Below are 27,393 nucleotides of genomic sequence, written 5' to 3' on the forward strand. Positions count from 1 at the left end.
TTTACATTGATTGTGAAGAGGAGGAAGAAAAGGATCAAGAAACATCAAAAGAAGAGGATATACACCAAGAACCAACCCTAGAGAAAGAAGAAATGAATCTGACCATATCTTGTAAAGCATTGGAAAGAATTACCACTCCTCAAACTCTCAATATAGAAGGACACATTAGGAAGAAAAGGGTTCACGAAGTGAAAGATCACATTGAGAAAGAAGAAATGAATCTGACCATATCTTGTAATGCATTGGCCAGAATTACAGCTCATCAAACTATCAAGATAGAAGGACATATCAAAAAGAAAAATGTTCAAGAAGTGAAAGATCACATCGAGCATCAACAAGTGAATTCGACCATATCTTGTAATGCATTCGAAGAAATTACCACTCCTCAAAATCTCAAGATAGAAGGACATATCAAGAAGAAAAATATTCAAGTAGTGAAATATCACATCAAGCAACAATAACAAGTTCTCCAACTTTTAAAGGACAATGACACTTTGGTGCAGAATCGAATGAAACAACAAGCACATCAACATCACAGTGAAAGAAGTTTTGATGTAGGCAATTGGGTATTTTTACAGCTGCATCTCAAGAAAGAAATTTATGAGAAGGAAATGTTGGCAATATTACATGCACTTAAGAAATGGTGACCTTACCTAATGGGAAGACACTTCAAGGTAAAAGTGGATCATGATAGTCATGAATACTTTTTAGAACAAAGATTGTATTTAGAAGAACAAAAAAAATGGGTCACAAATATGTTGGGTTATGAATTTGAAATCATCTACAAAAAAGGGAAGCAAAATGTTGTTGCATATGCACTCTCAAGAAAGGATGAGGATATGGAAGCATTGTTTTGTGCTATTTCTATTATCCAACTAGATTGGATACATGAAGCAGCGGGTGAATGGAAAAAGGATGAAGAAGTGTGGCCACTCATTCAAAAGTTACAGAAGATCCTAGTTCAAACAATATTTCCAAAACTTTAAAAGGAAGGAAAAATCATATTGTAACCTTGAGCATTCACATAAAAAAGAACCCGAAAACTATGAAATCGATCAATTTCAGAGTATCTCATCAAGTGGAAGAACTTACCTGCTGAAGATTCCACATGGGAGGACAAGAATTTTGTACAGAAGCGTCAAGAACTACTCAAGAATTGAGGACAACACTTTTTGAAGGAGAGGGGCATGTTAGGTCCCTATACTACTATTGTAACCTCTTATTGTTATTAGTACAACCCCCTTATTATATTGTTGTGCCCATGCAGTCCCCATATTGTTATTATTTTGCACTTACATTATTATTGTTATGTCGGCTCTGATTATATTATAACCCCTTAGACTCCTATATATAGAAAGGAGGTCTTTTCATTTGTATCATCCAAGAATTATTCATTTGTGTAATGTAAAGGAGGTTCCCCCCTCAAAGAGGATAATTTATAAGGCGCTCATCTATCTTTCCTATATTTGTGTGAGCTGGTTTCATAACAAATGCATTATGATTTGTTACATTCCTCATATTATTCCAAGTGTGTATTCCATTACTAGTTTCTATGTCTACTAGGTGCATTTGTGGCACATGGTTTATTTGAAGCTCTATGATTCCATGTATAAAGTCTTTTCATTCCTCCTACTTTTTCTACCAATATTGTTACAATTTTTAATTTCCACCTATTATTCATTGGTTCTCCCCAATGACATAGTAGAGGCCTTGAAGGTAGTCAACAAAAATGAGTTTGGAGTACTTCTTAAGAATATTCTTTCAATTGATCCTAGTAATTGAAATTTTCTAAAGAGTGTTTGTTGTGTAGAGAAAAGGTCGGCAAAACCATCAAATCCTCCTCCATTGAACCTAATATTCAAAAATTCCTTATTCCCTAAATATCCTAAATCATGAGAATCTATAGGAAACCCAAAATCCGAAAAGCAGATATTCCTCTTAGAACTATTATTAGCAACATAAGAGCCCTGACCCATTCCCTCTCTCATTTCCTGGCTAATAAAATTCAATCCTTTTTTGGCCATTATCCCTCCTTTATCAAAGACATGGCTAATTTCATTCAGAAAATTTGACAACTCAAGCTTGATGAAGATGACATTATGGTTAGCTTCTATGTCTTCTCCTTCTTCACCAAAATTCAATTTTTGGAAGTATTGACGAGCAAATTTTATATGCTTCGCTGATAACACCCTTGAAACTCATAGGGTGGGTGAGATCATGGGACAAATCTTGATGCTTTATGTAGTATATTTTTTTGCCTCTAATTATATGCAATATTATAATATGCTAAAATGAAAGAAGGTATATAAAACAATAGACGAACTTAAAGCCACATTTTGACAATAAAAACACTGTACAACCGAACGAAATTACAAAATGGAATGTGTAAAAGAAAAAAAAATTGATAAATTTTAAGAAGATTTAAGATTATACCTTGTTAGTCACAAGGCCATGTGAGTAAAATAAACAATAACATAATATAGCTAACAAATTAAGCAATATATGGCAATAACTTTGCTTATAAATTAAAAAAAAATAGAAATGTATTCTAAATGAAGAAAATATCTAAATATGTGAGTATACCCATCTTTTATTGCAAATTTCTATGTAAATTTGGACCATAATATATTATATAAGCCTATGATGTTACAAACTTATACATAGGAAACTAGGTGTGAAAAATAAGAAAGATAAAGTGGATGTAAAGAATTCGACCTCACTAATAAGATTGTATTAACAAATTATTCTAAAAAATGTGCACCAATTAGCATTGATAAAAACATATTAGACCTTCTAATAACACAAAGATTGCAAGAAATTTAGAAAAACCTAAAGATATGAATCTATGAATGATGTGATTACATCCCTCTTGCCACTCCTCAAATGATAATCTTGTTAACCAAAACAGGTAAGATATTGTACTCAAGAAAATAATGTACCAAGGAAATGAGAACTTTTATAACTTAAGAATACCTCTCGTCACTCTTGTTTTCTATCCCTCGTTCAGTTCCCTTTGGATTTTTTTATATATTACTTGGACAGTTGGAGAGAATAATTGTCTTATGACTAATCCTCTTTCATTAGGTTAAACTCTTTATTTTTAATTTCAGGAAAGAGTCATATAGGAGCATTTTACTATTTCTATTTATGTTAGTACGTGGGGTCCTTGACTATGTTCACTTTTATCAAATACCATTGAGAAATATTGTACCTCACAAAAAATAAAATATGCCTAAATATGACATCATAAATTATTTCAATCATCAAATATCTTGTAAATCACCATGCATATAGAAAATCATGCATCACACCATAAAAAAACCATGTAGAGCAATCCTTTTACCTCCCATCTATAATCATGTAATAAAAACTAGAGTATCATAAAAAATAAAGTGTTGTCCAAAAATATAAATGTGTGCAAAAAGTTGAAATATGTCCAAACTAAAGACAAACATAGTCATAAAATAAATAGAAATACATAACTCATGACAACTCTAAGTGGATTCTAGAGCTAGCAATGTAGTTCTTCCCTTCACTCCTATCTTCCCCTTGTACCTCAGAGTGCATGTTTTGAAAAGAAATTTCTCTCTTTCCATCCCCATCTTCTCATGATGTGCTAGTATGTGAATGTGATAAAGTAGCCTTGGAAGGGGAACTTGCAGATACAAAAGATGGATGTACTTTCCCTACTACAATGTGAGGATGGGAATTTAGGGGTTGATTTTCATGAGATGACATGGCCTGTGATAGTGTTGAGGGTACCTGGGGTGCAATGATCAATGGAGGAACTTAGTGATATGAGGTAGGAGGCTAATGAGCAAAACTAGAAGTGGGCTTAATAGGATTGGGTTCCTAACCATCATGTTGTATATGATGTTGTTGAGGTAAGTTTGGTTTGGGGATTTCCATGATACTTGGGTGAGGTGAAGGAAATTTTTGAGAGGCATGACGGCTAGGAGGAGGAGGACCTCCAAGGTATAAATTCCTTATATGTGTTAACCAATTAAAATCTCAAAATTTGTGTCAGAATTTTTGGGGAATCAGATTCATTTATTCTTGTTTTCTTTCCATGTCACATTAGTCCTCATACCTTGACCTCTTTTGTTTCCCTAATATCTCTGCTAAAGAAACTCATTTTATGTTGTATTTAAGAAGATACATGTTATGAATAAATTTATCTCAAAGGATAAGACATATAATCAACAAAGAAATTATATGTATAACATCAATTTCAACATAATTTCTTATGTATTTTTAAAACAATCACATAGGGGACAAAAGAGTTGTATGGAGGAAGGGGATTGTGTACATGTAAATAGAAACAATTTTATTAATGGTGTATGTTATAGGTGTGAATTCCAAATAAAGTGAGACTAATAGAAGAGATTATGCATGTTCACATTCATACAAATGTCAACATCAAATATTATTTATCTATACAAGAACTTTCAAATCATATGGGATTGTGGGATCACTATATCATATCAAGTTTATTTTATTCACAACTAAGGAAATCAATGACAAAATAGGAATGGATACACATGAATAATATATTAGAGCTGAGATTTGCACGAGAAGGCTTTGCAATAGGTCGAAACCCTAGTCAATACTGTCCAAAATTGATGGGTACTAGGGCATCTCCTTGTCGTTTTTGAGGGCTTTCAGTAGCCTTTCGTCATTTCATTCTAAGTTTTGGCTTTTGGGGTGCATTTGTAGGCTGTTTAATGGAAAGATACCCTTCGAGTTTCAATGTTTTGTTGAATTCCTACATCAACCTGATGTGAGTTGAAAATGCTAGGTTTCATCATACTTGAATGCGCTTGGCCACTATTACCCTCAGTCTGCTTCACGGTGCCCTCCCAGCGGCTGCCCTGGGATAGTCAAGGCGTCTATCCGTCAGAGATCTCCCTCACCTCTCCTTCTCCCATGGAGGAGTAGGTTGATGGCCCGGGGGCTCTCTCTTTTTGCCACATGGTCATCGGTCGCCCACCAGAACAAGAGTCTTTTTTCACCAAAATGGCTTCCAACACTACCTTCCACTCCTCCAGAACAAGCCCTGAAGCTAGGGCCAAAAGGCAAGAGAAGGGAAAAAATGTTGAGGTCCAATCTTCTAGAGGCACCACCTCTGCTATTCCTTCAGATATGGAAGAAAACACCACAGAGGGTCAGGTGCAAAAAGAAAGAATGAAATCAAGGAGTAACTGCAACCCAAAAGCCAACAAAATCTTCGAGTTGGAAATCCAAGACCCAGGGGTAGCTATTTACAGAGAATAGATTTAAGAACATGCATTAATCTGTAAATTAATGGGCATGTGGCCCACAGAGAAAGTCCTGAACTAGTGGAGACAAGCCAAATGGAAACCAACTGGGGGAATTAGACTCTAACTAGGTTCAAAGGTGTTCTTTACAGTGATTTTCGACCTCTTAGAAGACAGAGATAGGATATTTGAGGGAGGTCCCTACTTCTTTAACTCCGCAGGACTGTATATGAGATTTTGGAAAGATAATTTCACTCCTGAGAAAGAGGACTTCACAAGAGTCCTGGTCTGGGTGCGCCTCTATTCCCTACCAATGGATTATTGGGCTCCTTCTGTCCTCAAAGGCATTGGAGACCAACTAGGAGAGTATATAAAAATGTTAGAGGGCACACGAAGTGGACATTATGTCTCATATGCCAAAATATGTGTTTATATTGATGTCTCGGGAGCCCTCCCAAAAGCCATAAAACTAATATTCAGGGATGAAGTTTGCCTCCAGAGCATTGATTATTACGAACATAACCCATTTCGGTGTTGGAAGTGCCACGAGCATGAACACCTCTTCAGGGATTGTCTGCAAAACAAAATGCCTCAAAACACTGATCATTCCAACAAGAAAATGGATATCGAGGGCTTCACCAAAGAAAACACAAGAAATAAAAACAATAGGAAAACTAACACAAAGAAGGAACAACAACATGCAACCAACCTGAACCAATTTGAGGCTTTGAATAATATGCAAGGACAACCATTATCAAGCAACCCAACAGAGGATGAGGCAAGAGATGATAAGAAAAGCACAACAAACCAGAGGCAAGATGACAAAGGTTTGGATCACAACAACAGGGAAGATGAGAACTCACATGAAGACACAAAAATGGAATAGGTATTGACGAATGCAACCCCAAAGGAAAGTGTAATAGAAGAAGCACTGGAAGGAGTATACCTCTTATCAATAGCATATGAATGGAAGAAAAATTGAGCGGAGGCAATCCCAGAAGACCAACTTCAGAAAATAGAAGGAGGATATCTCCTCCAGGAGGAACTAAAGAAAAGCTTAGATCATCCACCATCTAAAAGGAATGCAACCAAAGGCATTCTGGCAAACATAATAGTGGGAAGATATAGCCCAAAAGGCCCAAGCCACAAAGGGGAAGGAAAACCACCAGCCAACTTCTTCAAGAACTGGGCACCAGACTCATCAATGAAGGAAAGGTAAAGGCCCTATCCCTAACTCTCACTCTTTACCAATGAAGTGCATTACTTGGAATATCATAGGACTTACTGGTCCAGGAAAAAAGAGAATCCTAAAAAACAAACTCCTAGTTGATAAACTAGATGTCCTTCTGTTTCAAGAAACCAAACTTGAGCTAGCTCACCTTCCTCTTCTACAAAAAAAGTGTTTCAAGCATTACCATTACAGAACCAATTCTTCCATAGGATCAGTAGGAGGAACAATGACCACGTGGAAAAGTTCATTGTATGATCTCACCTCCTCTACTGCAATAAAACACTCCATAACCATTGTCTTGAAAATCATTGGCACCAATGAAAGCATCTATGTTACCAATATCTATGCCCCCCACAAAGTTGCAGAACATATCAAGATGCTACAGAGTATCTCCAATCTTATGGAATCCATCCAATTTCCTTTTAAAATCATCTCTCGGGACTTCAACATGATAATTAATCTTAGGGAAAATAATTGAGGCATAAGAAAAATTGATAAGGACTCTGAAGCCTTTCAATCCACCATAGAAGGCCTCAGGCTCATAGATATCCCAACGAGTAATGACACCTTTAATTGGAATAATAGAAGAGGGGGAGAAAGACAAAACTTCTAGGCTATATCGATTCCTCCTCTGAGAAGAAATCTATCTCACCTCATGGGAAATGGAGGCAAAAATTCTCCCACAATCTGGATCAGTCGATTGGATGATTTCCTTGAAGCTTCACATCTCTCTTGGCCCAAAAAATAGGCCATTTAGATTTGAATCCTTTTGATTGGAGCACCCAGATTTTGGAAAGTTGAGAGAATGGTGGAGCGACCTGATGCCAACAACCAAAAATAAGATATATAAATTTCAGCAAAAATTGAAAAACATCAAAGAGGAAATCAAAAAGTGGAAAAGGGAATCTTGTGGAAATATACTCACTGACAAAAGGAACTTGGAGTTTAGAATGGAAATCCTCCAGCAAAAGATTATCAATAAGGGAATCACAGAACAAAGGAAACAAGAAAAGCTCAATCTCTAACAAAGTTCAAAGGAAAGGGCATCACAAGAATAGAAACTCTGGCATCAAAAATCCAAAATAAATTGGCTAAAATGTGGGGAAAAAACTATGCTTTCTTCCATCGATCGATGATACAATGTAGAAGGAACAATAGAGTATTGGCCGTAAAGAATAGAGAAGGAAACCTTATCCATTCTCATGAGGAAATGGCAGAGGAATTAAATCAGTACTTCAGCACTCTCCTCACGGAGCCTAGGAATGATCGAGCAAGGGACATTAAAAAAATTACTAACAACATCCTAGAGATCCTCATTGAGGAACACAATAAAATGATTTTGAGAAAAGTTTCACTCCAAGAGGTAGAAGAAGTGGTCATGAATATGCCCACTGGAAAAGTGCCTAGTCCGGATAGGTTCACCATTGACTTCTACAAAGCTTGTTGGCCAATGTTAAAAAATGAGGTCCATGCCCTAGTGAAGGAATATAGAATAAAAAAATTTGTCCTAAAAGCTCTCAATGCCACCTTTCTCACTCTAATTCCAAAAGGTGAAAGCGTTGATTCCCCGGAAAATTTTTGTCCTATATCCCTCTTCAATGTCATTTACAAGATCATCTCTAAAGTTATGGCTAACATATTAAAAACTATCCTTCCTCTCTTTATCTCCCAACACCAAACTGGCTATGTGGAAGGAAGGAAAATCATGGATAGCATCATCCTTTCCCATGAATTAATCCACTCTCTCAAAGTTCAAAGGAAGCCTGGAATGATGATACAATTGGACATGTCCAAGGCTTTTGACAAAATCAACCCAGTTTTCATGATAGAGGTCCTGGAAGTTTTTGAGTTTCACAAAGATTTTATAAAATGGATTATGTTGATGGTCTCAGGGAATTTTTTCTTGATTCTCCTGAATGGCTCCCCTTCTCAGCCCTTCAACCCCTCCAGAGGCATTCGACATGGGGATCCTATCACTCCCTTTATTTTTTTCATTATGGCAGAAGGGCTCAACTGATCCATCATCACATCCTGTTCTTCGAATGCCCTTTCTGGCCTCAAGCTCTATACCTCCGCTCCTCCCTCCACGCATCAACAATTTGTGGATTATACACTACTAATGGGTCTCCCCATAATAAAAGTATCCTTATCCTTCAAATCGATTCTCTCGAGTTTCTCAGCAGCCTCTGGCACCTCCATAAATCAAGAAAAATCCAATTTCTTCTTGAATACCCCTTCGACTATCCAAAGAAATATCTCTAGAATATTATAATTTCAAATAAGAAACCCTCCCTCTAGATAACTTGATGTCCCTCTTACTGGCAAGCATATGGCTCGCTCTACTTGGGAAGCTCTGATCAATAAGATGGAAAAAAGGATTCCCAATTGGACTTTTAGATCACTAAATTTGGCAGGTTGCCTAGTATTAGTAAAATCTGTGTTACAGGAAATTCCTCATTATTTGTATTCGGCCTTGGTAGCCCCCAAATCAATCTCCAACAATATCAGAAATTTACAGAGGAACTTTATGTGGAGAGGCTTGGAAAAGAAATAGAAGTGGGCATTAGTGGCATGGGAAAAAATGTGTAAACCCAAAAAAGAAGGTGGTCTCGGCCTCAGGGACCCCAAGATCTTAGGAAAAGACTTGGGAGCTAAAACGTTGTGGCATTGGATAGTAAATCGAAACTCCCCCTGGGGCATTCTCTGGAAGGCAAAATATGCCCCCACCCACTCGCAGGAACAAATCATTAGACTCAATGGGAGCATAAAGGGCTCTGTCATATGGAATTAGGCATGGAAAAATAGAGCAATCATCCACAAACACAATTTCCGGGAGGTGGGACCTTGATAAGGATCAATTCAGAGAGATCAATATTGGCATGCAAAATAGGGGAAAAATCAAAGTAATTCAATATTGGAAACCCAACAATGGAATTGATAGGTGGATAGAATGATTAGATGAAAAGAGTGGGAACCCCCAATCAACCCTCGGGTGTGGGAGGAGCTCTCATGCGGACTCCAAAAAGGGAAAATTCAATACGATACCTGTTAGCGCTTGAGATTTCACCCTAGGCTGAGGAAGGTAAACCTTCAAGGCAACATCAAACCATTTCACCTCGTAGCTAGCCCTACGGGGTATGAGAAGGCTCTCTCTGGTCAAACTCGGTAGATCTTTCAATAGGATGAGCTGACCCAATTAGGAACACTGATATTAGGCTAGTAAACTGATAAGGAAGTTTGATTTAAAGTTTTTGGGGTTTTTGGTGGCAATTGGAGGGAGTGCAATTCAGGGTGCGGGGATTGAGCTCAGTTTTTGCAGGTGGGTCTTTGGGGCAAGGTAGGAGCTTGTGATGATGCCTTTAGCTGAAATGGATGATCAAGGAAGAAAGGGAGGGAGCTAAAGAGGGCCAACAATGACTTTGAATCCTCTTTAGACAGTGGAAAACATAAATATTAAACAAAATTGAAAGCTGAGCATGGCATGCATGAATTCAAACTTTATCACTTCTTTTGTTTAATTGGCAGCAATAGAATAAGAGATGGAACACATAAACACACTTACAATGACAAGTAGGAAACACACCATCAACACAACAATCCACAAGAATCCACAATGATGTCTGCAAAACCCTGGCCTTCCTTTTCCTCAAATTGCAGAGATACAAGTAAAATATACAATAGAGCTTCTCCCTCAAGAATCCAACCATGAAAATGAGCAAGAGAAGGCATAATATAGATCATCTAACTCCTTTCCCCACCTCTAGGGGTCGAGCTCAGCTTCCTAGGAGCAGTTTGAACTAATTCTAAACTAAGCACTAGATAATAGGCAGTCAAAACAACTTGCCTCTAAAACTTAGGTAACCCATCCATGCATTTAATATTCACTATTTACATCAAGGAAACTTCTAGAAGGGTTAAAGGAGAGTAAATGTATCCATGTGCCATGAAAATTATCCAAGAATCCATCATTTACAAGCATTAAGAGTCAACCATAGTAAAAACTGAGTTTTGCAGGCCGAAATGGTCAAACTGGCAAAATTTCCTTGAGTGGTCGCGCCCCTGATCCTGAGTGGTCGCGCCCGTTTGCAGCTCTGGTTGAAGGCCTTCCTGGTGTCCAAATCAGGTGCAAGATAGCTCGTTGGAAAGGTATGGGAGTCTAATTTCCAACCCAAGTGGAATTTTTGAATTTGGAGTTGATTTGACCCCTCAAAAATCATTTCTCCCAAGGCAGCTTTCTGCAACTCAAAAAAGGGGCAGAAAGTCAAAATTTGCATGTATTTTGAGCTTTTGGAGGCCCAAATCTCCATAAAATTTGAAACCCATCCATATCCAAGTGTATTTTGTCATGAAAAATCCAAATATGTAGAGTTTTCCTCAATCTGAGCTGTCCCCATGAGTGGTCGCGCAGGGGGTGAGACCACTCAAATGACCAAAACCTGTAAAATTGCACAAAAAATTCACAAATGACAAAATTTTCTCCAAATTTCTTGAAATTTGGGCTGGGAGTCCCCAATCAAGTACCATGCTCAGTCAAAGAGGCTCTGGCTAAAATTTGGAGTGGATCGGGCGTTTTCCTTCGTTTTTGTGCTTTGGCCAACCGTCCTTGGAGCACCTTCTTTCTCGCCGGTATTTTTGACATTTCTCTCAAACCATGACACCTGTGTAAAAAGTGAAAGAGGTTTTTCTTCCTTGTCATGTTGTGGACAAAAACCTCTCACAGGTTTGCAAAATTCATCTTTGATTGCTCAGAAACAGCTTTTGAGTGAAACTTGTCCCGATGTGTGAAGCAAGGGATTTTGTCGAAATGGAGCGAAATGAAGGGGATAGAGGGCTTCTAAATTCTTGGGGAAATTTTTGGGAGTGGGGAAGGATGTTAGGAAGCAGGGGAAAGTGGAATATCAGAGATTGAGTGAGGGGAAGGGGTCGAAAAGGACAAAACATAGGCCAAACCTAGAAAATTGCCAGGTTGTAGCTAGAAACTAGGGTTTGTGCAAAAATGAGGAATTTGGCGGATCTAAGGGATGGAAGTGTTTGATAAGGTACTTTAAGGATAGGGGAAGGTGTATGAACATCAGGAAACAAGTTTTGCCGGTGATTTGACCATCCAAGAGAAATTGCCTTCAAAACCCTAGGAGAGGGAAATGACCTTGCCTGGGCACAACATGAAGCATGAACAAGGTGTAAAATGACTCATTAGACACTGACATGATAATGACAACCCTACGAATGATGATAAACTCAGCTGAATGGTGACATGGACTGACATTTGGGCAAACCCTAGACCTAATGCCTAGTGACCAAATTTTGCTTGAAGACTCACTGAAATGACAAAATTTGACCTTGACACTTCAAAATCACTTTGTAAGAGCACATTTGATCACTGTAGGAAGGCTAGAAATACTGACACTAACATTGGCTCCAATGGGGATGGTAGCTCCTTGGAGGTGCCAAGAACCTTAGACCTCTGGGAGAGCAGACCAGTGCCTTACAATCATTGGGCAATGGAGTCATAAACTCAAGCTGAAATGCAAGACTGAAAACTGACACAAACTAACTTAACCACAAGGCTAAAAATTGACTCATAAAGGACTCATGACTCAACTAAAAACTGACTCGATACTTAAACACACTCGACCAACTGAAAATGATGCTCAAAGTGGAGCTTATTCATCAAAACCTACTCTAACAGTTTCATTCATCACCTGATCAAGTGAAATGAAACAACCAATGCAACCAAGTAAGTATCCCATCTGCTGTTCGAATTCTCCACAAGTGCTTGCTTATGAACAACAAAAGAGAACTATTGAAAGGCAACTCCCATGACAACTTAGAAACAGACCCATTGAATGATATGAATTCTCTATCCGCCTCCAATAACACTGCATAAGGATCTTGAAATTCAAGCACACTGGAACTTAGCTCATCCAATGGATTATTTCTCTTTTCCTCATTACATGAATGCAAACTTTGATCTGAGTCTTGTGATGAGACCTCTGCTGAAAATGACAAAGAAACCGGCTGCCGGATCAAATTCATATCAGCACATGTTTCAAGCTCACATGTGGTCAATGGAGAAAGACTTTGACTGCAAACCTCATCCAAAACATCAGCTATTGGATCATGAAAAACTTGAAAAGACTGCTGCAATGTATCCATTGAAAATGTATGACATCCTTCTAGTTGTTCATCCTTTTCTTGAGAGATTTTATGAAAATTCTGCCTTATAAACTGAAATGCTTCAAAACAAAAGGGTATAGAATCTTCCTGTATCATCAAATCATGTATTTCGGCTGCCACAGTTTCATCTGTAATCTGCCTTTCAATTTCATTTGGTAGCTGCAAATCTGATGCTACAGGCTGCTCAAGCATTTTGTCATCTGTCTCATCCTCCACATTTACACTGAGAGATTGTTGATTTGTTATAGGATGTCCATTTAAAGATTTACTATACAACCTACCCTTCAAAAACTGAAATGATTCGAAACAAAAAGGTAGGGAACCTTCTTGTATCATTTGATCAAATATGTCAACTTCCATGCTTTCATCTGCAACTTGACAATCAAAGGCATTTGGGGACTGCAAATCTGAATATGAAAAGACTTGAACAAGGTTTTTATTGCCTCCAAGATGGTCTAGATCAAGACTTGTTGACAGCTGATTTCTAATTCCATGGAAGTTGTCTTTAATGAACTGACATGAATCAAAACAAAAAGGTAAAGATCCTTCACTTACTTCAAAATTTGCTGCACTTCCCTCGTCACTGTCATAGCTGATATGTGATGGGTGATCATTATATTTGAGCTGCTGAAAATGAACCTCTTCCTCCCACAAACTAGCTGTTGGTTTATCTACAAGATTAGCTTCTGTTTGGAGAACATAATCATCGTCATATTGATCAAACCGAGGCAAATCATCGGTATAAAACATATCATCAAGCATGCAGGTCATATCAACAGTTCTTTCTTCGCCAAGGTGATCTACAAAGCAATCATTATCAGATCTACGACAACTAGGATAAGAAACAAAATGTTTTGGATCAACAACTTGTTCTTCTTCAATCAGCGAGCCTTGAACATCATAAGCATTTCTTGAGGTGACCTTCTCCATCATCTTTTCCACTGCACTTACCAAAATATCAAGCTTCACCTCTAGAGATGTTGATTTTTCCAGATCTATGTTTTTCATCTCTTCTTCCTTCAACCTTGCCCTTCGGATCAGCAGATGCGCCTCTACATTTACTGCACTGTTTTGCATCTCGTGAAGTGTTGCAATATCCCTTTCTCTCAGCTGAAACTCCATCTCCGAATCAAAGGCACCCGGATAGTGCAAGAGAGCAGATCTAGGAGAAGGTCTTATATCAACTGGCATCAAATAATAAACTTGATTAAATCTGGCCGAACACTGTTGTACTGTCTCACCTGGCATTCTTTTCAACTGGTTATACTCTTCTACAATCAAGAAAAGGTTTTGACCGATCATCCACCTGTCGAGAAAAACTTTGACAAACTGCTGGAAATCTGAAATGCTTGCATCAGGCAGGGCTTTGAACCAACTCTTCACTTCAGCTTGCAAAGAAAGAGCAAAAAGCCTAATACTGACATCTTCTTCATCAACTTCAAAAAGATCTAGAAAATTCTCAAAATTCTGGACATGTTGCTCAGCGTTGACATTCTTACATTCACCATCAAACATCGGCAAGTATAGATCATAGCTTTTGGGGAAAGCATGAAGAACAAAAGGTAAAACAAGAGGTTTATACCGATCTGGAATTTTACAAGGTGTATGGGTATGTACAGCAGGTATATAATCGGACTTGGTCGCTTGGGGTTCATCACAAAATTCGGAAAAAGGATCTTGATCAAGCTCAAAAGCATGCAAATCTTTGGTATTCACAATCTTCAAAGGGAAAGAATCAACTGCAGGCTGAGGATCTCTTCTCAAATACAATATACTTTGCAAAGCCTTCTTGACATTCTTCGGAAAAGAGAAGAAATAATTTATGACAAAGAACAAAATGTCTTGGATGAAAGTCCAACTTGAATACCTGATTTTGCCATATTCTCCTTTCATGTTTCTGCTGGTCGGGATCATCCTCCAGTGGAGTCTTTGGATCTGATCTTCAAAACTGATTTAGAGTCGCCAAGTGAATGATTTCAGCCTTTCAAGTGTCTGATCGCTGTTCACCATCAACAATCAGATCTGAACTTGATACATGTACTGGGGTAAAGTGTCAATGAAGCGCTACGTTCACAAGCTCACGGAGATTGACTGAAGCAGCGTTTATCAACTTGCGCTGATGTAAAACAAGATCGTTTTCGAAGGCTACCTGGCGTAACTTCAGGCTCCGTCTAAGACTCATGAAATAACACGTCAATGAGCAAAGGATTAGATGTTCTCCCAAGTATGGTCGCCACTATGTTAGCGCTTGAGATTTCACCCTAGGCTGAGGAAGGTAAACCTTCAAGGCAACATCAAACCATTTCACCTCGTAGCTAGCCCTACGGGGTATGAGAAGGCTCTCTCCGGTCAAACTCGGTAGATCTTTCAATAGGATGAGCTGACCCAATTAGGAACACTGATATTAGGCTAGTAAACTGATAAGGAAGTTTGATTTAAAGTTTTTGGGGTTTTTGGTGGCAATTGGAGGGAGTGCAATTCAGGGTGCAGGGATTGAGCTCAGTTTTTGCAGGTGGGTCTTTGGGGCAAGGTAGGAGCTTGTGATGATGCCTTTAGCTGAAATGGATGATCAAGGAAGAAATGGAGGGAGCTAAAGAGGGCAAACAATGACTTTGAATCCTCTTTAGACAGTGGAAAACATAAATATTAAACAAAATTGAAAGCTGAGCATGGCATGCATGAATTCAAACTTTATCACTTCTTTTGTTTAATTGGCAGCAATAGAATAAGAGATGGAACACATAAACACACTTACAATGACAAGTAGGAAACACACCATCAACACAATAATCCACAAGAATCCACAATGATGTCTGCAAAACCCTGGCCTTCCTTTTCCTCAAATTGCAGAGATACAAGTAAAATATACAATAGAGCTTCTCCCTCAAGAATCCAACCATGAAAATGAGCAAGAGAAGGCATAATATAGATCATCTAACTCCTTTCCCCACCTCTAGGGGTCGAGCTCAGCTTCCTAGGAGCAGTTTGAACTAATTCTAAACTAAGCACTAGATAATAGGCAGTCAAAACAACTTGCCTCTAAAACTTAGGTAACCCATCCATGCATTTAATATTCACTATTTACATCAAGGAAACTTCTAGAAGGGTTAAAGGAGAGTAAATGTATCCATGTGCCATGAAAATTATCCAAGAATCCATCATTTACAAGCATTAAGAGTCAACCATAGTAAAAACTGAGTTTTGCAGGCCGAAATGGTCAAACTGGCAAAATTTCCTTGAGTGGTCGCGCCCCTGATCCTGAGTGGTCGCGCCCCTTTGCATCTCTGGTTGAAGGCCTTCCCGGTGTCCAAATCAGGTGCAAGATATCTCGTTGGAAAGGTCTGGGATTCTAATTTCCAACCCAAGTGGAATTTTTGAATTTGGAGTTGAGTTGACCCCTCAAAAATCATTTCTCCCAAGGCAGCTTTCTGCAACTCAAAAAAGGGGCAGAAAGTCAAAATTTGCATGTATTTTGAGCTTTTGGAGGCCCAAATCTCCATAAAATTTGAAACCCATCCATATCCAAGTGTATTTTGTCATGAAAAATCCAAATATGTAGAGTTTTCCTCAATCTGAGCTGTCCCCATGAGTGGTCGCGCGGGGGGTGAGACCACTCAAATGACCAAAACCTGTAAAATTGCACAAAAAATTCACAAACGACAAACTTTTCTCCAAATTTCTTGAAATTTGGGCTGGGAGTCCCCAATCAAGTACCATGCTCAGTCAAAGAGGCTTTGGCCAAAATTTGGAGTGGATCGGGCGTTTTCCTTCGTTTTTGTGCTTTGGCCAACCGTCCTTGGAGCACCTTCGTTCTCGCCGGTATTTTTGACATTTCTCTCAAACCATGACACCTGTGTAAAACGTGAAAGAGGTTTTTCTTCCTTGTCATGTTGTGGACAAAAACCTCTCGCAGTTTTGCAAAATTCATCTTTGATTGCTCAGAAACATCTTTTGAGTGAAACTTGTCCCGATGTGTGAAGCAAGGGATTTTGTCGAAATGGAGCGAAATGAAGGGGATAGAGGGCTTCTAAATTCTTGGGGAAATTTTTGGGAGTGGGTAGGGATGTTAGGAAGTAGGGGAAAGTGGAATATCAGAGATTGAGTGAGGGGAAGGGGTCGAAAAGGACAAAACACAGGCCAAACCTAGAAAATTGCCAGGTTGTAGCTAGAAACTAGGGTTTGTGCAAAAATGAGGAATTTGGCGGATCTAAGGGATGGGAGGTGTTTGTTAAGGTACTTTAAGGATAGGGGAAGGTGTATGAACATCAGGAAACAAGTTTTGCCAGTGATTTGACCATCCAAGAGAAATTGCCTTCAAAACCCTAGGAGAGGGAAATGACCTTGCCTGGGCGCAACATGAAGCATGAACAAGGTGTAAAATGACTCATTAGACACTGACATGATAATGACAACCCTACGAATGATGATAAACTCAGCTGAATGGTGACATGGACTGACATTTGGGCAAACCCTAGACCTAATGCCTAGTGACCAAATTTTGCTTGAAGACTCACTGAAATGACAAAATTTGACCTTGACACTTCAAAATCACTTTGTAAGAGCACATTTGATCACTGTAGGAAGGCTGGAAAGACTGACACTAACAATACCTACGAGGACAAGATCATATGGGGGAAGAATCCGACTAGGCACTTTAATTTAAAGGAAGCTTATAGACACACTACTCCCCATGATCAACTTCAACCAAAGATAAAATGGAAATATCTGTAGGAAAGGAAACACTGGCCCAAAATCACCATTTTTCTTTCACTCATAATGCACAAAAAGATTCTCACATGGGAAAATCTAATAAAAAAGGGATTCATCGGACCTTCCAGATGCAACCTATGTCAGCTAAAGGAAGAAACAACAAATCACTTGATGAATGAGTGCCCCTACACGAACAAGCTATGGAATTGGGTGTATATGGTATTCAAAACCTCAGATTGGGATCCCTCCTCAATTCTTAACACCATTGAAAACTAGAGATCCTACCTTTCCCCCAATCCTCTTGTGAACAGGGCTTGGAACCTTGTTCCAGGAATCATATGTTGAGTGATTTGGAAGGAAAGAAATGTTAGGATATTCAGAGGAACCTCACAACAGGAATAAGTTATTATTTCTATTGTTAAGAAAACAATCAGAGAAACAGTGGCTTCCTCCACTCCCCATGGCCCCACTGACCCTCCAAGTAGTTTGGACATAAGCATCCTTACTCTTCTAGATCTTCATCTCACCCACTTCTCCAATGCCTCAACCATTTTTAGAAATCGGGGACTTGCAGTCAAGTGGTCTCATCTGGAGACAAAGACTTTCAAACTCAACTACAATGGAGAAGAAAAAGGAAACCCAGACACATCGGGATTTGGTGGGGTCTTCAAAAATGTGCAGGGGGAAATCCTTAGGCTCTATGAGGGCAACATTGGAACCTCTACCAATAATGTTGCTGAACTTCAAGCTATGGAACATGGGCTCACCATTGTTAAACTCCGTAATTTGAGCCCAACGATCATAGAAGGTGATTCAAAATTGGCAATGCAGGCTAGCCAAAAACTACAATAGGGTTTGGACGTAGCCAAGGTGTATGACAATTAGCAATTAAATAAAAGCCTACAAAGAATAAAAAACAATATTGAAAGCATGAATGGGCTTCACTTCTAGGATTTCAGACATGATGGGAACAGACTGGCGAACAAGTTGGCAAACAAAGGCATGATGGGAAACTACCGTTTATGGTTGAGGATCTGGAATGGCCTAAAGCATGGTGATCTCCGTCAGCAATGTGAAACCAAAAATGTAAAGGACAACATAAATAATGGACATTAATAGTTTGGAGATCTCCAATCTCATCAATGATGAAATATGCCATTCGAATGACTGTAGTACTAAGGAACACCTTCCCCATGCTATTTTCCATATGACATATGTGCCAAAGAAGCCTTACGCTGATCGATTCTCCCACGAGGCCACTATCCTTCTATCCTATCTACCCTGCTCAGTACTATCTCCACCACCCACCTCTGGTACCTCATACGATCAACCTTCATTCCCCATCCCTGACCTCACCACCCCTCGAGGCTCTCCTGCCCCTATGAATACGTCCTCTTACCTTCCCCTCCCCGTCATCTGGCCCACTCGAGTGCCTCGTTTATCCTGCTTCCTCTCTGCTGCAAACCTGTCATCTGCCCCTTCCCCTCTCATGGTGCCCAAGCACAATTCCATTCTAGCTCCCAGTTGGGGGCACGTGCGTGGTCATGAATCCTCCCGTTGGAACAACTTAGGCTCCCCTCCCATCACTTCTACAGAGTCCTTTGCAAGGTAAGCTTCTTTGAACTACTCTGTCATAGTGAATCCCAAAACGCAGGAAATAATTGTGAACTTAGAAGCACATGCTAGAGCTCTCAGAAGAGGTGTGTTTGCGGAAGAAGTCACAGCTAATTTTTCTTGGATCCTTGACCCTTTTCTCTCCATGGCCAGGGAGAATCTTTACTCATGCACCATTGATCTTTCATGGCAGATGAAAACTCTCCTCGGCCTAGAAATTGAGGAGCAAGCTGAGCTTTCAAAGGTGGTGGAGGATAAGATAGATAACCTCACTGGTAAATTCATGGTGTATGTGGAGTTTGTCCACCATTTTCTCTTTGTCACCAGAGAGTCTCCCCACTACATGGTGTTAAAGAAACAAGCCACCACAAAAATTCATTCTTCGGGCGACAACTCCCCTAGTGTCAAAAAGGAAGTTGTTGGAGCATCCTCCAACCATCCAACAACCATGGCACTACAGAAAGCCAGCACCCAGGAGCAGCTTGTTATGTTGGATGATGACTCAGAAGAAGAAAGCCCCTAATTCTCATGGTGGGATCCTTTTTTATCCTACTCACTCTTAGGTTTACGACCATCATCGAGCTCGCAGTGTCAATTATGGCACAAAAAATAAAGGCCTTGGGAATAGACGTTCTATGTTCAACTTTTCATTCTCTTTTCTTTTTGGATTCAACCTTAGTTATGTTTTTTTGTAGTTTTCTCTGTTTTGAATATTGTAAAATTCTCATAAAACAGAGCTTCCTTTTTGAAGAGCTCCATTGTAAATATGTCAACCTGGTAACCAGAATGGCCAGGGTCGTTGGCTCTTGTGCTGGAGATGTTTTCTCGCACAATCCAACTCTTGTAAATACAACTTATTTACATTAATACAATCCATATTATTTATAAAAAGATATATTAGAGTCGACAAAAAATTTATTTAATGCAATAATTGATTATGCCAATGGTATGATGGAATTGCGAACATGTGGCTAAGTAGAACGCCATCCAAGTTAATGTAAATTAATGACTATAAGGAGACTATCCCAGGATAGTATTATGTTATAGCTTTCATTTGAAATAAATGAGAGTTGTATATGTGTGTAAAGCACATGAAAGATTTCAATCAAAACATTTTCGATTTATTTTCACCAAATCCAGTAGTCATCATAGGTACTTGTAGTGCATGAAGTATACTTAGAAAATACAACAGAAGACAGGGTTGAGATATTTTGATGAATTTCCATTAATTTATAATGAAACAAGTGATCATGCAAGAGATATACTAGGCACATGTAACTCATGAAAATATGGATGTTCAATTAGACACATACAGGAGAGTGCTTGCATAGAAGCGTATATTGAAAATTGTATGGTACAAGAGTGAAGTAAAGCATTTTGTCTTTGAGTTTAAAATATGTATGGACTATGAAAAAGAGCCATTTAATTTTTATTGAAATAACTTTAAGACTTGATTATAATTTGAAAAATAACATATTTATTTCATATGGACTTCATTGCATAGATTTTTTCAAGAAAGATATGGACCCTACTCCAGTGAATATTCGTCAAGATTGCACGCCCAAGTATTTTATTATGCCCTACATTTCTAGGATGAGTTAAGGAGGAACATTGTACCAATGTGGGAAGGCGAAAAGTGACAATAATCGTAAGGGGATGACTTCAGTTGCTATAAGGGGATGAGATCCACAGTTTGTCCAAACCCCAAATGAAAGGCACTAATATCACTTTTACAACTTTTGGGGCCATGGCACAATTATCTTTCAAAGTCGAGGGCCTCACATCAACTTGACATCATTTGGGCTCTTGAATAGAGATTGGTGGCCTATGGAAAATGATCGAGGATTATCATCCAAATATTGCAAGCATGGAGGCATAGTAAGTATGGTAGAAACCAAGTCACCTATGAATTCAAGGAAACCCTTTTTTAAGTAGATGATTGCCAAAACAATATGATCATGGACACTTGACATGGGAAAAATAAGAACATAGTATAACATGATGTAAAATGTTGCTTAAACATGCATTTAAATTATGAGACTAGCATCATAATCAAGGAAACTAGAAGTGCAACCTTGAATAACCATGGTAATGATGTTGTAATAGAGCATAGTGAAAATGACCTAATAACCCAGTTAATCGGGGTCTATAGAATGAAGAATAATTCAAGACAATTGTTACCACTCGAGGCACGAATTTTTGTTACGGTTTATACTTTCTTTTATGGTGACACAAAAGGGTGTTTCACTAAGCCATTTGGAGACATGAGAGATAAGAACAAAGGATTTTGCTATCTAGAATTTTTCCTTGCATTACATAGTGATTTAAGCGAGGGAAATACTGACCCAAGTAGTATAGTGAATACTGGAAGTATATGATATAAAGAAAAGAGACATAGTTTTATAATAGGATGAGTATATGCTTTAATAACAAGCTACAGGCTTGGGGATTGGTATGATAGCCTACAAAGGTTTATTTCCTTCCTTTTGCAATTAAATTGATATATACTGACCAAGTATCAATATTTCACCATATAATTTAAACTAAAATGAGACCTGTTCAAGAGAGAAATGACCCATTTTATTTTTTCATGTCCAAAAAGGAAACAAAAAACATAGGAGGAAATCACAAGGAAAATAACATTGAAAATAGGATTAACCCACAACAAAAATGCTAAAATACAATCACACAGAAACAAAACTTTTTGAGTGGCCATGCAAGCGAAACTCACTTAAATTGAGTTGAATTTCCCCCATAACTATGACCAAGAGAGATTATATGCTACCAAGGGAGCCCTACAATAGTTAGTAATAGTTTCCTTGAGTTGCTCACAACACTAGCCTCATAAAAACTAGGGTTAGAAAAAAAATTGAGTGTTTAATTCACATGTATAGCTCCAAATACAGTAGGAATAGTATTGGTAAGTTGGCAGGCATCTAGCCAACTACCATGACATAGTTTGATATCCCAAGGTGTGCCTTGGGATTAAGCACATTAAACACACATCACATTACCCACAAATTGCCATACTCATGAACCATATATTTCTTGCAGGGTATGCAAACGGATTGGTTCACCATGGAAGCATGTGGAATTTTAGGGGCTAATATTCACAAGTGGGCTAATTTTCCATGACTTTTCCAAAAAAACATTCGTCATTTTCCATTTATTCTAAAAATTATTCGCCCAAATTTTACAGTATGAAATTACTTACCCTAAAAATCACCAAAATTATATGGACTCTACCTATAAAATAACTAGAAATTTGGATAATTTTATAAATATATCAACAAAAATAATATAGTTTTCATATTAGACATTAGTGGGATTCGCCAAGATTTATAAACTTTGAAATAAATTTCCATCCTTAACATTTTCTCTGCATGGAAGTAAATTTTGTCACATTACAAATAATATATTGTACACCATGTTATATTGAATTGAAACCTATTGAAATATGGACCATACCTTTGGTACAACATATATGAGCATTATATGGTTTCTTTCTTTTGAAAAATATAAATATATAACTTGTGTACCTTGGAACCAATTTCTAGCCATTACTTTATTCTATGGTCTTGATACTTTATGAGACTCCTTGTAATTTTTTTAGGTTCCTCCCAATAAATATGAATCAAAGAAAATATGTCTAACCAGATTATTCATAAGGGGTGTGCATACATAATAAATAATTGTTTCACCTTCATATTCAACTTGTTACAAAATTAAAATGGGAAAATGGTATTGCCTTATCATGCTTACAAGAAGCAAATATATTCATGTGATCATACTGTTAGAAATGATAAATCAAAGATGTTGAGCACAAAATCAGTTTCTTAAACATTCTGACATATCCAAACATAGTTGCATACTATTATCCCACATATTGTTTCTTGTGTTAGTAGGGAGATTAAAATTATTGTGTGAAGGCATCATAACCATGAAGAAAGCCCTAAACGATGTCAATTCCTTAGTACTCTTGGTGACCCCACCTACTAAAGCTTAATATTTTTTTTAATACATTGTTATGATATCTTTAGGAGGAGGAATCAAATACAATGGTTTGAACATTTTTTGTGGGGTGGCTCATGAACTAGTCATGAGTCAACATCTGGAAACTTCACAGGGAGGGTTGTGTGAAATAGGTCAAAACTCAGAATATTTGGGACTTTAAACAAGTAAGACTTGCACTAGTGAGAGAGGGTATGGTTATTGTCATGCTGAGGAAGGAATAAAGGGATGAAAGAAGATGGTACTAGAATAGCCTATTTATTTTAAAAGCATAGGAAAATGTAAGGAAATGACTAGTACTATGGAAACATCATCTTGAAAACAAAAAAAAAAGTCACTCTGTTTTCCTGCTTTTTTACAAATTATCTTGTCAAAAGGCATTAGTACAAAATTTACAATAGTAACATCAAACTATATTATCATAAATGGTTTAGACATACAAAATATAGTTTCGTACTCCAAACATAACTACTAAGAGAAAATCATTAGAAAAGCACTTAGATAAAAGTAATGCAGAAAAGAAAAAACAGAAGGATCTTAACAATAAAAATATGTCTACATAGAAAGGTATAAAATATGAATAATTTATCCTTCATTAGCCTCAATATAAGGCTTGAGGTGTGACCTATTTGTGGTATAGGAAAATAGTCAGTAATTTTCATCATTAAGCAGGTATGAATTGCTCTCGAAAGTAGCCACAATTAGAAAGTGCCTTATCCATAATTTCTAGAAATTGGTTTGTTTTCCTTTCTCAGTGTGAGCAGATTCCCACCAAAAAACCAATTATCCAACATGAAAATTAATGTTTTGGTCTTCTTATCAAATATTTTCTTATGATTTTTGGTCTACACTTTAGGTTGCTAAGAGACTAGTTCTCTACTCTTCTAAAGCTAAGAGAGTGAGGATTCGTTGGTGGATGTTAACAAGATTCAACTCTTCAGCCTGCAATGGTAAAAGAAAAGAAGTTAGTTCAATTTTGATAGGCATAACATCCTTTCGTCCATAAAGGAGTTAAAATGGAGATAATTTGGTAATTGACTTGGCAGTAGTTTCGTTTTCCCACAGAGTGAAGTTTAAGAGCATGCCTTTCTTGGCTTGTCATTAAAGATATTATTGAGGATCTTGATCAAATTATTGTTAGTAGAATTAGCTTGGCCATTTCCCAGGGATAAAAGTTCGAGGAGGTAGAATGCTTGATTTTGTATTTGGCAAAAAACTGAGTAAATTTTGTAGATATTAAAATTGGCCCTTTATGAGGGACTATCTCGAGAGGTAGAACAAATCTAGAGAAAAAGTGATTCTCATTAAATGAAAGTACCAGTTTATCCCTAGTGCTTTCTAGGGGGAATTCTTCTATCCACTTTGTAAAATAATTGATGGAAGTATGGATGTTAATCATTGGATGAATGGGGACTCAAAAGACCAATGAATAATAAGCTCCACTTAGCAAAAAGAAAATATGGAATTATTGGTTGTAGAGGTAGGGCATGGATTTTTTCTCTTCTTAAATATTTCTACATTTATCACAACTTTGAATGAATTTATAAATCTTTTTAAACATTGATTACCAGTAAAAACCATCTCTCAAATATCTTATGTAGTGTAGATTTCGTAGCAAAGTCCACACCAATGTGCATTCAAAATTAGAAGATCAATGCAACTCATGTACTAATATGTTAGCAATTGTGTCATCAACATACTACAAGAGAAGACTATCGAAAAGCTTGTGGAAAAGAAGAGTATTAAGAATCATGTATCTAGAAGTTCAATTCAGAGTCTTCTTCTCTTAGACTTTTCTAGGTTGTTAAGAAACCTTTCATTTTGTAGATAGAAAATAATATCCTTATACCATGGGTGTCTTGCAAGGTCAACCTTTTCATAAGTAATTAAAAATAACGCTAATAAAGAATCATCTTTGTAAATATCTATAATTGGCTTGAGGTGTTAGTCCTAGTGCAAGTTTTGTTGCTGCTACAACAACACCAAAAGTTTTTGCCTAAATTTTTAGGCCCCCTTCTACTTGTTTAGGTTGCAGAGGTTATGCTTATGACTTTGAACTAGTGAAGTCTTGCATCAACAAGGTTTTTATTAAGATTTTTTCACGATTGTGCCTTTGCGATGCATATGACATTTTCTCCTAGTGTTATATCTTAGGTTTTGATCTTATTAATGCATTAGGGTTTATGATGCATTAAAAGTCTCATGTGACTTCAAATTTTTATCCTTCTATGGCATTTATTGTAATGGGGCAAAGGAATCTTGTCCAATTATTGCGGCTTAATTCTATTTGTGTTAGGGCTTCTTAAGTGCTACTTTACTCATGTACCCTTGACACCTTAATTATCATGATAAAAGCATGAGTCATCTTTATATATAACCCTTATGGTTAATTTTTATAATCATTTCATGGCACCTACATTACAAATGAACCATCATGTCAATCATCTCATGGCATGTCCGAGTCACCTACAACCAACAAGTCCATTAGAGTGTTTAATTATCAAGGTTTGTGAAGATAGGGTTTTGTTTATGTATGAAGAATAGAGTTTTTAAAGTTTCACCTTTACAAATTTTGCACGAGAAATCTATGAAAGTTATTCATATTAGCGGTATTTGTAACATTTCTTGTAGTTACAACAAACTTCTCATGAAATATTAAATAAACCATTTTACACTTTCTCATTTATTGCGCTTTCTAAGACCTTAACACTTTATTTTGTAAAAGCATGCATTGTATTACATAACCCTACTAACACATTTTATTATTGTGCATATAGGGTGAGCAATGAGGAATGTCCTGAATTACACCATGAAAGTCTCAATGTCGAAATGATACAAAGGAAATATAAATAATGCAATGGCCCTATCCATCAACACATAAAGGCTAAACTCTTGAAATACATATATCCAATGTGTTGGTGCCCAAAATCAAGGCAACCTTTGTGCATTTGGCACACTACATGATGAAAGGAGAAAATATGCCGAGAAATGACTTGAAAAGCTTGATGATGAGCATTGGTTATAGTAATGCATGAAGATGGAAGGTTACTCTAATAGCATGTATGGACTACATGACTATGCCACCACATACATTGGGAGAAATGAGGGACTATATATAAATAGCACTGTCAGAATTTGGTTGATACACTCCCTTGACACACATATAGATGTATACATGAAAATACTAAATCGAAAAGGTGAAATCATATTACAAAGGGGAGTTAAAATATGTGCTAGGACAACACTTAAAAATGTAGCATCATGCCGCAGGGATTATAAGGGATACAACAACCGCCCACGTGGAGAATAATCTATTGGATATGTGATGGGAATAAATTAAAATGTTGAGATCATTCCATGGAAGGTATGGGGGGCTAGCTATAACAGAAGGACCAATTTACTCTCTCAAAGAAACATAACCATTGTTTCATACATAGTTGACACTATGCTCAAGGTGTGGTGTTGTTAAAGAGTTAAAATTTTCGCATGCAAGCAACGAGGGATGCATTTGCTCCATTGCAAGTTAAAATAAAATAAAAATTTTATTATCATCAATACAACCATGTACAGATAAAATGTTGAATATGATACATATGGGTTGCTTTGGGGTGTTCAGTTGTTTTGGCTTCACCGTTTACTTTTGCAATGACTCTGGAGGATAAATTTGAATAGTCACACCTCCAAATGTGACTTGAACTAAGTCACACCCCAAATGCGACTTGAATAGTCACATCATCGCTCCTCTCCAAACTTGTGACTAGACCATCCTATTAACACTATAGGACACAAAATCACAATTTTGAGCCTTAGAGATACACTAGAAGGGTGTGACCTTCCTACAAAAGCAACCACCAACCCATTAGCTATCGAAATTTCATCTTTAACCTCCTATAGGCACTTTTCATGGTAGGTTCCAAGTTACACCTTGGTTTACAATGTCTTCACTAATTACCCACTACAAATGTGTTATGTGACTCAGATTTAAAATTGTGACCTCTTTGAGAACTAAACTAATGGCCTAGCTATCTTTGACGCAAGAAATAAAAAAACTGCACAAAGCCCCATTGCAACCTCTCTTAAGTTGTCATCACATTTTATTCTTATGTGGCCATTTCATCTACCCCTACATTTAAATACATATGTACGTAAGTCACATTTCCTATTCGTCTCTCACCCAACTATGAAATGGATCTTCATTACTCCTACACTCAGCGATTAGACCCTTGTCATCAATATTTTTCTAGCCCATAGATTCTTTCTCTCATATAGGAACTGACCCTTCAATTGATCACAGGATTCGACGTTGATGATATTATTGACAAGGGTCTACATGGAGTGACTTGTTTTGATTGCATTTACTTTAATTTTTGGTAAGAGTTACACATGAAAGGG

Source organism: Pinus tabuliformis, chromosome 9 (genome assembly GCF_031772625.1).
Source record: "Pinus tabuliformis cultivar Carrire ecotype Pingquan chromosome 9, CPIR1, whole genome shotgun sequence".
NCBI classification, from domain to species: domain Eukaryota; kingdom Viridiplantae; phylum Streptophyta; class Pinopsida; order Pinales; family Pinaceae; genus Pinus; species Pinus tabuliformis.